Source organism: Dipodomys merriami, unplaced genomic scaffold (assembly GCF_024711535.1).
Source record: "Dipodomys merriami isolate MVZ:Mamm:240054 unplaced genomic scaffold, mDipMer1.0.p SCAF_19, whole genome shotgun sequence".
In the NCBI taxonomy this organism is placed as follows: domain Eukaryota; kingdom Metazoa; phylum Chordata; class Mammalia; order Rodentia; family Heteromyidae; genus Dipodomys; species Dipodomys merriami.
Genome location: NW_027203270.1, coordinates 12,072,885 through 12,086,998, shown reverse-complemented (window position 1 = coordinate 12,086,998; position 14,114 = coordinate 12,072,885). Strand labels below are relative to the sequence as shown.

Here is a 14,114-nt window from a genome sequence, read left to right as displayed (position 1 = left end):
GGTTTGTTCTAGAATCTTTAGCAGCAAGAAGAGCTGCCTGCTGCTGACAACAGGATCCCTGCTCTGCCCCACCTGGAATCCCAGGCACCTAGCTTGGGACTGGGGCTCACTGAAAGCTTCCCCACTACAAGAAGTTGCTAGAATCTTAAGCTCATTTGAATTCCAATTTGTCTCTGAGACTACTCATTCCCCTAAGTATTGCCGAGGGCCTCTCAACTGTCCAAATTCCTCATTCTTCCTGTCCCCTACAGAAATAAGGGTATATGGGCATCAGTCATTTTGATCTGGGTAAGCACCACATGGTTGCACCTGTGCAAAGATTCACACATCTTCTATCTGTCTTGTTAGTTTTAAGCACATTCCCCCCTTCTTTCGTTCTTTGTTTTTTGTTTTTGGGTCCGGTCGTGGGGCCTGAACTCTGGGCCTGGGCGCTGTCCCTCAACTCTTCAGCTCAAGGCTAGCGCTCTACCACTTGAGCCACAGCGCCACTTCTGGCTTTTTTTCTTTTTGCTTATGTGGTGTTGGGGAATGGAACCCAGGGCCTCATGCATGCAAGGCAAGCGCTCTACCACTGAGCCACCTTCCCAGCCCTCCCCCCTTCATTCGTATAGTCACAAAGGATCAGGATTCTGCCCACAACTTAAATGAGGCTGAAAGTACATTCTCCGCCCCCCACCCCCGCAAAAGCTTCTAGATAAGAGGCTACCCTGGCTGACACCTTATTTAGCCTTGGAAGATCCTAAACAAGGAAAGGGGATGGGGTGCCGCAAGACCTGAATCTTCCACCCATCTTCCACCTACAGAGCTATGAATGATGCTTTACATTGGTTACTCAGCAGTAAAAGGGAATACAAAGAATGAACATGTGAGCTGGGCTTAATAGACTTCAAAGCTGGACTCTTCCAGCTTTGGAGGTACACCCATGCCTGGAATGAACACAAAATACAGCGGGGATACTGCTCCTGGCCTCCAGGACTTGCATCCCAGTCTGGGCACCAAGGAAGAGTCCCATCGTGAATAAAAATCATTAATTACAGAGAGTGTGAAGAGTGACATTGCCAGATTGGGGCTTCCCTCTTCTTCATTCCTTTTGATATTTTCCAGATTTCCTCTAAGAGGAAAGGTCAAACATAACATATTAAAAGATCCCATAGAGGTTGATGTTCTTGAAAAATCTAAGTTGATTTTCAATGATTTTTTTTTTTTTTTTTTGGTCGGTTGTGAGGCTTGAACTCTAGGCCTGGGCACTGACCCTCAGCTCTTCAGCTCAAGGAGAGCGTTCTACCACTTGAGCCACATTGCCACTTCTGGTTTACTGGTGGTTTATTGGAGATAAGAGTTTCACAGACTTTCCTGCCCGGGCTGGCTTTGAACTGTGATCCTCAGATCTTAGCCTCCTGAGTAGCTAGGATTACAGGCGTGAGCCACCGGCACCTGGCTTAGTTTGTGAGACTCTTATCTCCAATTAACTACCATAAGGGGGAAAAAATGCTGGAAGGAGAGCTGTAGCTCAATTGGTATAGTGCTAGCTTTGAGTAAAACAAGTTCAGTGACAGTGTACAGGTCTGGAGTTCAAGCCCCAGGAGTGTGCTTGCGTGCACATGCGCACGCACTCACACACACACACACACACACACACACACACACACACACACACACACACACACACACACACACACACACACACACACACACACACACACACACACACACAAAATCAGAGGGTAGACAAGGTAATAGGCAAAAGAATCATCCTGGGAGGCTCCTAGTACAGGCTCAACTCCTCAGTATATCACTTTCAGGGAAATCAGAGTGCTTCGCACAAAAGATTATTACCATCCTTTCTGACTAATCTCATGTCTGCAGGGCTGGAGTCTTGAACAGAGGCAAGGACCATCCAGTCCCCAGGGAGGGTATGTGGTAGTTTCTATCCACAATCGCTAAGCTGGGAGAACTAAGATGTCAAGCGTGCAAACCTTGGGCAGGCCTTGGAAGCAATGGGACTGGCAAGGAGCAGGTCCCTGGGTCTTTTTATGGAGAGACAGGTGCTTCTATTGTGGATGGCAGCAAGGGGCAATGCTCAGTAACCTCAGTCCTCACTCAATGCTATGAGGGACAGGGAAGAATGGCAGGGACCAGATCTTCGGGTAACGAAATCTGAGACTTTAATTTTGTGTGGTTACTTTGTACATAGAGTTAACTCATTCAAATTGGTAAAGAGAAAATAAATCCCATCCCTGGGTACAAAGAGTCAGGAAAGAGACCCTGAAGATGGAATGCTTTCTAGGGTCCTCTGATCAATGGCTGTAAAGCTTTGTTGTTACAGGCAAAATGGGGAGGGCTATCACCTACTAGTGAGTACTTGGGGTGGCCAGGCCACTCAAGAGAGCCGCACACTCTGGATACGAAGGGACTGGCTTTCTGAGTCCCATGATAGACTTGGGGCCCAAAATGAATCATGAGGAGAAAGTGATGAGTCCATGCTTGAGCCAGAGTATCCCCGAGGCTCCAGGACTACTGGCTAAAAGAATATCCCTAAGGAAGCCCTGAGAGCACCTGATATGACTCTGCCAGGCCCCACACTAACTCAGCACCCCTCGAAAGTTGTTGTTTTTTTGGTCATGGGGCTTGAACTCTGGGCCTGGGCACTGTCCCTCAGCTCTTCAGCTCAAGGCTAGTACTCTACCACTTGAGCCACAGCACCACTTCCAGTTTTCTGGTGGTTTATTGGAGATAAGAGTCTCATGGACTTTCCTGCCCAGGCTGCCTTTGAACTGCAATCCTTAGATCCCAGCCTCCTGAGCAGCTAGGATTACAGACGTGAGCCATGGGTGTCCAGTTCCCTCGAACCTTATATACTGATGTTTGTGTCCCCCTCCCTTCCCCAGGTACAGCTAAGTCTTCGTTTAACCCAAGTTATTCCTCCAGAATGTCCCTGAGTAATCTCTAACTACCTCCTGCAGAAGTGAGTTCACAGGTAGAGCCATTCAAAAACTCCCTCAGATCTGAGAGGAGCCCCCATGCCCTAGGAGGGGAGCCTACCTGTGCACATGCTCACAGACAATGCTAGGGCATCTCAAAGCCAAGGAAGGTAAAGGGCTCCTCTCTCTGCTGGAGGACTGGAGATAGGATGGGGCTGCCAGTCTATATATAGCTTCCTGGAGAATTACTGCCCTCCTCAGCTTCTAAGAAAATGTGCAATGAGCAAGCCACTTTCCTTCAAACCATGGCTTCTATTTTCCAGCAAGAGACCAGCTGCTTCATTTGTTCATAATGGGGATGGCTGCTCTCTGTTCTCTTTTAGCCCCATCTTCTCCAAGTCACTGGCAGTGGCTGATGGGTATCTGATACCTTGCTGGTATCTGGGTATCAGATGGTACCCTGGGAGTTAGGGGCAGCCACGGGGCAGTCTGAGTCTATACTTAGATACTTGGGCTGACTAACACAAGAGCCATCCACACTTAATGTGGGCCAGTGAGGACTGTGGACATGCCAGGGGTCCTAATGCCAGGGTGAAGGCCACACATATACAAACATGCTATAGTTCTAGCCAGGGTGAGGGAAGACCAAGGGCAAACCCATGCTTCATGTTTCTGCTCAGCCCTCAAGTATTGGAGCACATATGCCAGCAGAATAGGCGCTTTGAATGCTGTGCAAGTCCCCTGCCTGGCACCAGATGCCTATGCTCTCAGACCTGAGGGAGTTTCTGCATGGCTTTACCAGGCCCCGAGATCTTCTTAGCTGGGGATGAATTAAAGGGCCAGGATCCTTAACCACAGCAGTTCCCTGGAGACTGGTCATATTAGTGAGACCAAAGGTAGCCTTCTGGAGCCCTGAAGATGGTGACAGAGGACTCTCAGAGGCGGGAGAGCAAAGGACCAGGTATGTCTTAGACAGTCGAGGCTGGAAGTCTGAACACCAGTACTGGCAAGAGAACACTGACCGTCATTTCTTCTTGGTGCTCCCAGATGGGGCTGAGGAAGAGGGAAAAGTAAGGCTGAGATCATAATAATCAGGTATCCTGGGAGGTAAAGAACAGGCTGAGTTCCCCGGGGGAAAGGGTGGCAGCCTCAGGGGGTTCCACAGAAATCTGAAGCACATCTGGGGACAACATCTTTGCCTGAGGCAGTTCTGTATCCAGTCTCCTCACTATCCTGCCCCCTGGAAACCAGCAGGGCAAGGGAGAGAGCCAGGCTCCGTGCCTCACTGGCTTTGTACAGGTCCCGGCTTCTCTCTGGACTTTGGCTCTCACTCTGACTATTAATGGGTTTGGCTGGATCAGGTCAGTGGTCCACAACTCTAGTTGAACCCTGGAACTTCCTGAGGGGCTTTGGGAAACTGCTTATTTTGTTTGCTGAGACGGGGTCTACTGGCCTTTCGTTCAAAAGCCTCCCGCCTCTGCCTCCCTGGTGCTGGGATTACATGGACAGGCCAACATACAAGTCTCTGAGGGGCTTTTATTTTTTGTTGTTGTTGTTTGTCGGTCGTGGGGCTTGAACTCTGGGCTTGGGCGCTGTTCCTCAGCTCTTCAGCTCAAGGCGAGCACTCTACCATTTGAGCCACAGCACCACTAGGGGGCTTTTATTTTTTGAAAGCTTAAAAAAAAACATTTATTATTATTATTATCTTTAAGTAGTTGGACAAAGAAGTTCCCATTCTACACAACAGTATATGAATACAAAGTGTCTGACAACATTGTCACCCATCGCTCCTGACCCACCTCTGAAGGGCTTTTAAAAAAGAATTCTAGGCCAGGTGCCAGTGGCTCAAGCCTATAACCCTAGCTACTCAAGAGGCTGAGATCTGAGGATCATGGTTCAAAGCCAGCCCTGTGATACTCTTATCTCTAATTAATCCACACACAAAAAAGCCAGAAGTAGAGCTGTGACTCAAGTGGTAGTGCTAGCCTTGAGCAAACGAAACTTAGGAACAGTGCCTAGACCCTGAGTTCAAGCCCCAACACCCGTACACTCTCTCTCTCTCTCTCTCTCTCTCTCTCTCTCTCTCTCTCTCTCTCTCTCTCTCTCTCTCTCTCTCTCTCTCTCTCTCTCCTCAAGATTGGTGAAGCATACCTGTAGTCCCAATCCAACACTGGAGAATCTGAAGCGGGAGAATTACTTGAGCTCAGGAGAGCAAGACAAGCCTGGGAAACACAGTGAGACCCCCTTTCAATGGGACAATCAATAGAATCATGATGTCCAGCTACATGGCCACAAGCCTGATCCATGTAGCTGAGTGTGGCTGTGGCCCTAAGCTTGTCTTCCTGCTTGTCTTCTCAGGAAGCCAGCCCAGCCCAGGTTCTAGGTATCTCAGGAGAGGTCCTCTCCCATGCTCTACAGCCTCCTCTTACCCCAGGAAACCATCTTCAGGGACCAGCTATCTCTAGCCCACACACTGGTATAGCAAAGAAGGTAGAGAGATACAGATAAAAGGGAAGGGATAGAGAAAGGCGAATAAAGGCATGTGATGAGCTCCTAGGAGCCAAACATCCTGATAGATGAACCTTTTTTTTTTTTTTGGTCGTGGGGCTTGAACTCTGGGCCTGAGTGCTGTCCCTCAGCTCTTCAGTTCAAGGCGAGCGCTCTACCACTTGAGTTACAGCGCCACTTCCGGTTTTCTGGTGGTTTATTGGAGATAGGAGTCTCACGGTCTCTCCTGCCCGGGCTGGCTTTGAACCGCGATCCTCATATCTCAGCCTCCTGAGTAGCTAGGATTACAGGCGTGAGCCACCAGCGCCCGGCTTGATAGATGAACTTCTAAAGTCCAAATATCCTATGTACTGTTGAGATGGTGGGTAACTTGCTCAAGACCAAAGAGTAAAATGCATGAGGCAGGTGCAAGGCCATTTCTATGTGCTCTGGGGTCAGCTCAAGGCCAGAGAATACAATGCATGAGGCAGGTGCAAGGCTATTTCTATGTGCTCTGGGGTCGGCCTTATTCCATGAGATGGATACACTTTCCCAGGGCAGTTTTCTGTGGTCCACTAACATCTTAGGACAGCCTGGCTAGGGTCTCCCTGAGCTACTCTGGCTGTTTAAAGGTAAGCACCTGGCAGTGGGTCGAAAACTCCAGCTTTCAGGAGACCTAGCCACATTCTCCTTTAACCTCCCTCACCTCCACCTTACTTCCTGGCTTCTCAGGGCTGCCTGTGGATTCCTTTCCTGGCCTTTGGATGGGGCTGGTGCTCTCCAACTCCACTGCACACATCTCCAGTTGGTCACTGTACCTGTCACCAGAGCCACCACCACCCTTCTTCTAGGGCCAGCACCACCTCCTAAGTCTGTTCTGCAGCTATCCCCCATTGGTACAGAAAAGACCCCTTCTACCTTCCATTCTGCACCCAAACAGTCAAAGACAATATGCAAACCAACGTGTGGCTGTGCTCCCATGATACCTAACTAGGGATTCTCAAGCTTGCATTTCATATCATTTTCATGATATAAAATATTCTTCTTTTTCCCCCTGGCCAGTTAAAAACATAAAGACCATTCTTAGTTCACAGAAAAACACTGGCCAGCTTAATAAAGACCACAGTTCTTTGGTCCCCTGATCTAATGGGTCACTGGGCCATTCAATAAACAAATCAACTATGTTGACTCCATTTCCTAATGACCCTGGGCTTCTTAGCTTTCCCTCTGCTACCTCTTTCAAGCTCCAGCACACCATCTGCAAAAGGGGAAACCCAGGACAGGCTTCTGGCCAGGCCCCCATCTGCCATCCAGGCAGCCTACATCATCCGTCACCTTCTGTGTCAGCAATACCCATTTCTAAAACCACTCCTCTTGCTGTCAGTTAAAAATGGTAGATGTATCCAGCATGAGATAGCACAAACATATCCCAACAGCTAGTGCTCCCCCTAGCCCATGCTAAAATAGAGGGTGGTTGGTTTTCTAGGTCATTTTCCCACCCTTAGGATGTTTGTGGATTGCAATGGTAAAATTAAAAATAGTATTTGAAGCCAGGTGCTGGCGACTTGTACCTAATCCTAGCTACTCAGGAGGCTGAGATCTGATGATCACAGTTCAAAGCCAGCCTGGGCAGGAAAGTTCATGAGACTCTTATCTCTAATTAACCACCAGAAAACCAGAAGTGACACTGTAGCTCAAGTGGTAGAGCACTTGCCTTGAGCTGAAGAGTGCAGGGACAGCACCCAGGCCCAGAGTTCAAGCCCCACTAGTGACCAAAAAAAAAAAAAAAAATGTAGTAGTTGAGAGGCTTGGGGAAGTTCAAAGCCAGCTAGGGGCACCTAGCTAGGCCCTGTCTTAAAAGAAATTAAAGGTTATTCAAAAGGAAGAATGGGGTCAGGGTAAGATAGCTTGTCAGCAGCCAATGAGCTACATAAACCTTTGAGTGACCCTTAGCTTCTGGGAAACTAGCAAATGGGAAAGTCCCACCCTACACAAAACAGGGTCATGTAAAAGGATTGAAGCTGAGTAAGCCAGGCTCAAAGGCAAGAAGAAGCCAGGAAGCAAGATGGGGGACAAAGGAGAATGTTGATAGAGTGCCGCCTGAGAGCACCAGAAAATTCCAATTTCACTGGCCCCCAGAGGAATCAGCAGAGAAAGACAATAAGCATATTCGATCCCATCCCAAGCCCAAGACCCTGGGGCTTGAACTCTACGCCTGGGGTCCCTGAGCTTTTACACTCTACCACTTTAGCCATAGCTTCACTTTGTTGGTTAACTGGAGATAACAATCTCACAGACTTTCTTGCCTAGGCTGGCTTCAAACCACAATCCTCAGATCTTAGCCTCCAGAGCTAGGATTATAGGTGTGAGCCACTGGAACCTATCTTTTAGTCATCTTCATTGCTTGCTGGTCCCAGTATCCTCCTCCCCTTCCAACTCTCCCTTTGACCTACCTACTTCTGCCTCCTCCAGACTTACAGGGCGGGGATTCTGGGTCCAGACAGCATAGCACAGCACACCCAGAGTGGCAGACAGGCCACAGCCGCAATTGGCCCTGGCCTCAGTCTTGCTGGACCAGGGTTAAGTCACAAAGTCCTCCACCAGAGGGCCATGTCCTCTCTTCAGAGTGACGTTTGTCATCAGCGGAGTTTCAGTCTGTCTGACAAGGCAGGGCATGAACTAAGCCCCAGAAAGTGAGCTCAGAGCTAGAGACCTGAGAACCAGGCTCTGCCTATGAACAAGGCTGCATTGTTGCACAGTCCATGTGAGCACAACTGGAGACCAAGTGAGATCTCCCAGGAGATCCTGGAGGTCTATAGACAGCCCCTGTAGTTTTCCAGAAATGCTGAAAACAACTGCCCCATGGCAGCAAGAGGCCCCAAAGTCATGGGAGCCCAACTGAGTGGATAGCCAGGGCCCAAGCCAAGAGGCCATTGCCATCAAAGTGGCCGATGGAAACTCAAGAGGTCATAAAGATACCCTTTGCCTACCCTTTGCCTGCCAACATCAGAGACAGACTTCAAAGGGGCTTTTGAGACAATTGAGTCCCATGCTCATTTTACAGAGATGAAAAATAATGCCCAGAGAAGGGAGAGGACCAGCAAGCATGCCTGAAAAATAGCACCAGGATGAAAGCCCATGTTTTCTACATCCTTGCCAGGAGCCAACGCCAAGATACTCCATGCCCCAAGAAGGCCCACAGCTTCCACATCAGGCTTGCCTACCCAAAGTTTAAGGTCCTATTCCTTCCAGGTGTTCTGAGTAAGGCCAAGAAGAAGGGCCCTGGGGGGAAATTCCCCTGACATCTGCCCTGGGAATCATCTCCAAAGGCACTGCCAGCAGCATGGATGCTAAGACACATGGCCTGCCTCGTGGGCTCAGGGCCTATGCAATCCAAAGCAATCAACTCTCCTATGACAGAGCCTGGCAAGTCCCTAACATGCTGGTGGCTTTGAAGATGGTGGGCAGGCAGAAACCCTCAACTCCTTGTTCTTGTACACCTCGCCCACATCCACTTTGATGACAAGGCACCCTTTTCTTTGAGAAAGGAAGATGCAAGCTCCCTATCAGTAACTATACTCAAATAAGGACAGAGACCCACGCCAGCTATGGCTCACTGATTACATTCAACTTCTCAGTACACTGTCCCCTTTGCCAACAACCTAATCATAAAACAACAGCTATAGAGCGCTAGATGCTTGTGGCTAATTGTTGTAATCCTAGCTTCTCAGAAGGCTGGGAGCTGAGGATCAAGACTCAAAACCAGCCCAGGCAGACTCATCTCCAATTAACCACCAAAAAGCCAGAAGTGGAGGCTGTGGCTTAAGTGGTAGAATGCCAGCCTTGAGTGGAAAACCTAAGGGAGAGTGTGAGACCCTGAGTTCAAGCCCCCCAGAAAACAAAAACAAAAACAAAAACCAGCCAGGCGCCAGTGGCTCATGCCTGCATGCCTGTAATCCTAGCTACTCAGGAGGCTGAGATCTGAGGACCATGGCTCAAAGCCAGACTGGGAGGGAAAGTCTGTGAGACTCTTATCTCCAATAAACCACCAGAAAACCGGAAGTGGTGCTGTAGCTCAAGTGGCAGAGTGGTAGCCTTGAGCTGAAGAGCTGAGGGACAGCGCCCAGGCCCAGAGTTCAAGTCCCATGACCAACCAAAACAAAAACCAGCATGCACATGCATACACACACACACACACACACACACACACACACACACACACACACACACACACACACACACGAGCAAACAAATGCATAGTTATGAATACTACTGCCATATAGTAAGTGGCCTTGACACCTGGCTTCAGCTCTAAGGAAATTCAGGTTCAGAGAGATTAAGGTGCTCACCTTAAGATATGGAAAGTTAAGTGACAAGGCCTGGATGGACTCTGCTGCAAGTTCCAAAGCTGGAACTCACAGTCTATCCAGTGTGGCTTCTCTGGTCTACCAGAAGACTGAGAGGCATGGCCGGCTCGCCCACCCAGCCACAGTTTCCAAGCTCAGGGGATCCCTGAAAACGTGGCAGGCCCAAGACTAAAGTACATGTCATCTTTTAACTGTAAAAGGCTCTAGCCATTCACCAGAAGGACAGGAGCTGCTCCCCAGCCTCTATGTCATAAGGAATCAAAGTCACCCTAACATGCAGACTCCTCCAGACATGTATTAGAGCTAGTTAGCAAAGTAGAAGGGGTGGGGTGTGATCATTCTGGGGACTTGAGTGAGGCTTCTGAGCCTGGACATGAGAGCACCTACCTTGAAACCCTCCTTCAGTGGGGGATGGCACAGGCCTTGGGCTTCTCTTGGCAAGATAGATGGTGGGGAACCTGTGTCCCTTGAAGCCTTGACTGTCACCCAGCAACACAGGCAATGCATGGTGCAGGACCCAAGTGCAGGGTTCCCGGCAGCCCAGGCCCCCAGTGCAGAGTCCCAGGGAAGAGCAAGGCAGGGAGAGGGGTTTCTGTTTTCATGATTGTAGTGAACAGTCACTACGGCCAAAAATAGTCTGCCTGGAAGCTAGAGAGTCAGCACATACCTCCCAGAGCAGGTGCTGGGTGAGAGGCACCCAGGCCCTGTGGCGGTTGGGGGAGGGGGCAGAATCTGGGATGCCAGGCCCCAGATGGAAGAGTCTGCCTTGCTTGCTGCCTTACTCCAAAAGCCAGGACACTGTCATCTCCCAGCTCCTAATGAGTCATGTGGGGAACCCCTGCCCTCCATGGGAACTCTACCTGCAGCCTGTCACACATTTGGAGCCTGGTGCTTTGAAAGCTCACAGAAGAGCCCTCAGAATTGCAGCAAGCCATGAATGGCACACAAGACAGCTGCAAAGGAGCATGTGCAGCTGTCAACTTGTTCCCAGGGTCCCCCCAAACTGCGACCCTTCCTTATCTATGAGGGAGACTAATGACAGTAGTCAGGTACTGACTGCCAGTGCTTGGCACAGTTATGCTGGGATTTCATTTTTCTTTCCAAGCTTTATTATAGTTTTGAGTTTTCCTACAATGAGCTTTTGCAATTACATTTAGAAAAGGCTTTAAAACAACCATCATTTAGAGAGTAAATAAAAATAAGGAAAGATCTCGAGCATTACAGAGGGATTGTCTAATGTGGACCTATCCCTAAGAATCAGTGAGAGAATCAGTAAGAGAGAGAAGGAGGGTAGACAGAGGAGAAAAGGAAAATTTTGGGTCCTTGCTCTATGTCCAGACTTCCAGGATACAAATTCTTTTTTCTTTTCTTTTCTTTTTTTTTTTTTAAAGTCTCATGGGGCTTGAACTCTGGGCCTGGGCACTGTCCCTCAGCTCTTTAGCTCAAGGCGAGTGTTCTACCTCTTGAGCCACAGTGCCACTTCTGGTTTTCTGACTGATTAATTGGAAATGAGTCTCTCGGCCTTTCCTGCCCGGGCTGGCTTTGAAGCATGATCCTTAGATCTCAGCTTTCCGAGTAGCTAGGATTATAGGCATGAGCCACAAGCACCTGGCTAATTTCTATGTCTATAGTATACTGAGATAACAGTACCATCTGCTCATAAGGTTACTGAGGGAACTGAATGAGACATCTCAGGTATATCTCATAAGTTCATCCTAACAGCATCGGAAGTACTCACTAAATTCACATGAAGCAGGCATGGTAGTACACACCTGCAATCCCAGCTACTCAAAAGACAGGAGGATAGAGAACTTGAGGCCAGTCTAGGCATAGGTAGTGAGACCCTATCTGAAAAAAACAAAAATGTAAGAGGAATTCGAGTGTGGCTCAAGAAGTAGAAGGACAGAAGGAAAGTAAAAGGAAGGATGAAAGGGAAGCAAAATGAAGGAAGAAAAAAAAAAAGAAAAGAAAAGAAATGTGTAACAAAGAAGGCTGGCTGGCTGCCTGGTGTGGTGGCCTATACTTGTAATCCCGGCTATGGTGTATCAAAGGATCATGGTCTGAGGGCAGCACAGGCAAAAAGCATCACACGCTAGCTGGAAAAATAAGCAAAGCAAAAAAGACACGGGAGTGTGGCTCAAGTAGTACAATACTGCCAAGCAAGTATGAGGCCTTGCGTTCAAACCTCAGTACTGGGGGAAAAAAAAAAAAAGGCTGCCTAGAAAGAACTGTGCCATGTTTTCCTCTGAATAGTAAAATTATGATATGAAACACCAACAAACAACATATATACATAATGTTTTTTGTTTTTGTTTTGGCTTGAACTCAGGGCCTAGGCACTGCCCCTGAGCTTTTTTTGTTCAAGGCTAGCACTCTACCACTTGCGCCACAGCACTACATCTGGCTTTTTCTGTTTATGTGGTACTGAGGAATCGAACCCAGGGCTTCATGCATGCTAGGCAAGCACTCTAGCACTGAGCCACATTCCCATACCAACAATAATTATTATCTTCTATATTTTTTACATTTTGAAGACATTAAGAAAATCCTAAAAAAAACAAACAAACAAAGCTCTTGAGTTTTATTTTGTTTTGTACTTTATGCAATAAACATTCATTGTTTTTTTCATGAGAAACAGTATTAAAAACAAAAACTCAGCGGGGTGCCAGTGGCTCATACCTGTGATCCTAGCTACTCAGAAGGCTGAGATCTGAGGACTGCAGTTCGAATCCAGCCTGGGCAGGAAAGTCCATGAGAATCTTATCTCCAATAAATTACTCAGAAAAAGCCAGAAGTGCAGGGCATCGGTGGCTCACACCTGTAATCTTAGCTATTCAGGAGGCTGAGATCTGAGGATCAAGGTTCAAAGCCAGCCCAGGCAGGAACGACCGTGAAACTCTTATCTCCAATGAACCACCAGAAAACTGGAAGTGGCGCTGTAGCTCAACTGGTAGAACGCTAGCCTTGAGCTGAAGAGCTGAGGGACAGCGCCCAGGCCCAGAGTTCAAGTCCCATGACCAACAACAACAAAAGAAAAGAAAAGGAAAGGAAAAAGAAAAGGCAGAAGTAGCACTATGGCTTCAGTGGTAGAGCACTAGCCTTGAGCACAAAGAGACTTAGGGACAGCGTCCCAGGACCTGCAAAACAAAAAACAAAAAACAAAACTCAGCTCACCTATTGTATTCTAGAAAGATGCTCTCTGCAATCTACCATCTTTGAGCCACAGGCCATGGCCCTGTCCTGGACCCAAGTTCTACTGTATGATGAGAAACTGAAATGAAAGCATGGCAGTTACCTGAGGCCTCCAGGTAACCTTCACCATATGAAGGTGTGGGGGCAGAAACCCATTTCTGAGTGCAGGTATCCCTAGCACTTCAGGCTCTTCCACAGAGGCAAAGCCCTTTGAGACAGTTCTCTATCTCCTAGCCTAGTGAGTGGTTATAGCATGATCATGTGACCAAAGCGAAGCCAATCAGAGCCTTCCCTGAGATTCTGCAGCTACAGTTCTAGGGAAGCAGCTCTATATGGACAGACACATAGGCAGTGGAAGGAAGTGAGGATGAGCTACCCATGCCTTTCATGCATCTCACATGGAACAGCCTGTCTTGAGAGGCACAGCACCATTTTAGCTCCTTGTCCAGACTTTGTGACCTAAACTGATACTAAAAAAAAATTCTGTATAGTAGGAGAATGCAAGAGTCTTACTTAGTTCTTATTATGTGTGTGTGTGGCACCCGGCCATTCTCCAATCTATCCATCATCCATCCATCCCATCAACAGATAGCTACTGAATACTGAATACCAAGCATGGGCCAAGCACTTTACTCAGCACTGAGAATATGAACAGGATATAGTTGTTTTCTTTAGGGAGCTTATATTTTAATAAGAATCATAGAATAAAAAATAAATTCAAGATCATGTATGAAATCTTAGCTACTTAGGAGGTGGAAATTTAAAGACTCTAACTGTTCGAGGCCAGCTCAAACAAAAAAAAAGTTAACAAGATCCCATTTCATCCAATTAAAAACTAGGCCTGTGATGTATACCTGTCATCCTAATGATGTGGTAAGAATAAATGGGAAGAGTTAATAGGAGGATCACAATCTAGGCTGGCCCACAAAACAAACAAACAAACAAAAAACCCCAAAAAACAAATAGCCTACTTGAAAAATAGTCAACAAAGAGCTGGAGGTATGTATTAAGTTGCAGAGCACCTGCCTAGCAAGCACAAGGCCCTGAGTTCAAATCAAATTCCAGTGACCCAGGAGGAAAAATAAAACTGAAATATGAAAGTCTCTCCCACCTACAAGCTAATGAAGAAAGAAACAAAGGTGGGGGG

At 47.8% G+C, this 14,114-nt stretch overlaps 1 protein-coding gene across 1 annotated transcript in view; it reads right to left on the bottom strand.

The window, feature by feature from the left end:
- Positions 1–14,114, bottom strand: part of Ksr1 (kinase suppressor of ras 1) — a 155,990-nt gene that overhangs the window by 39,126 nt on the left and 102,750 nt on the right. The gene's annotated exons all lie outside the window — the stretch shown is intronic.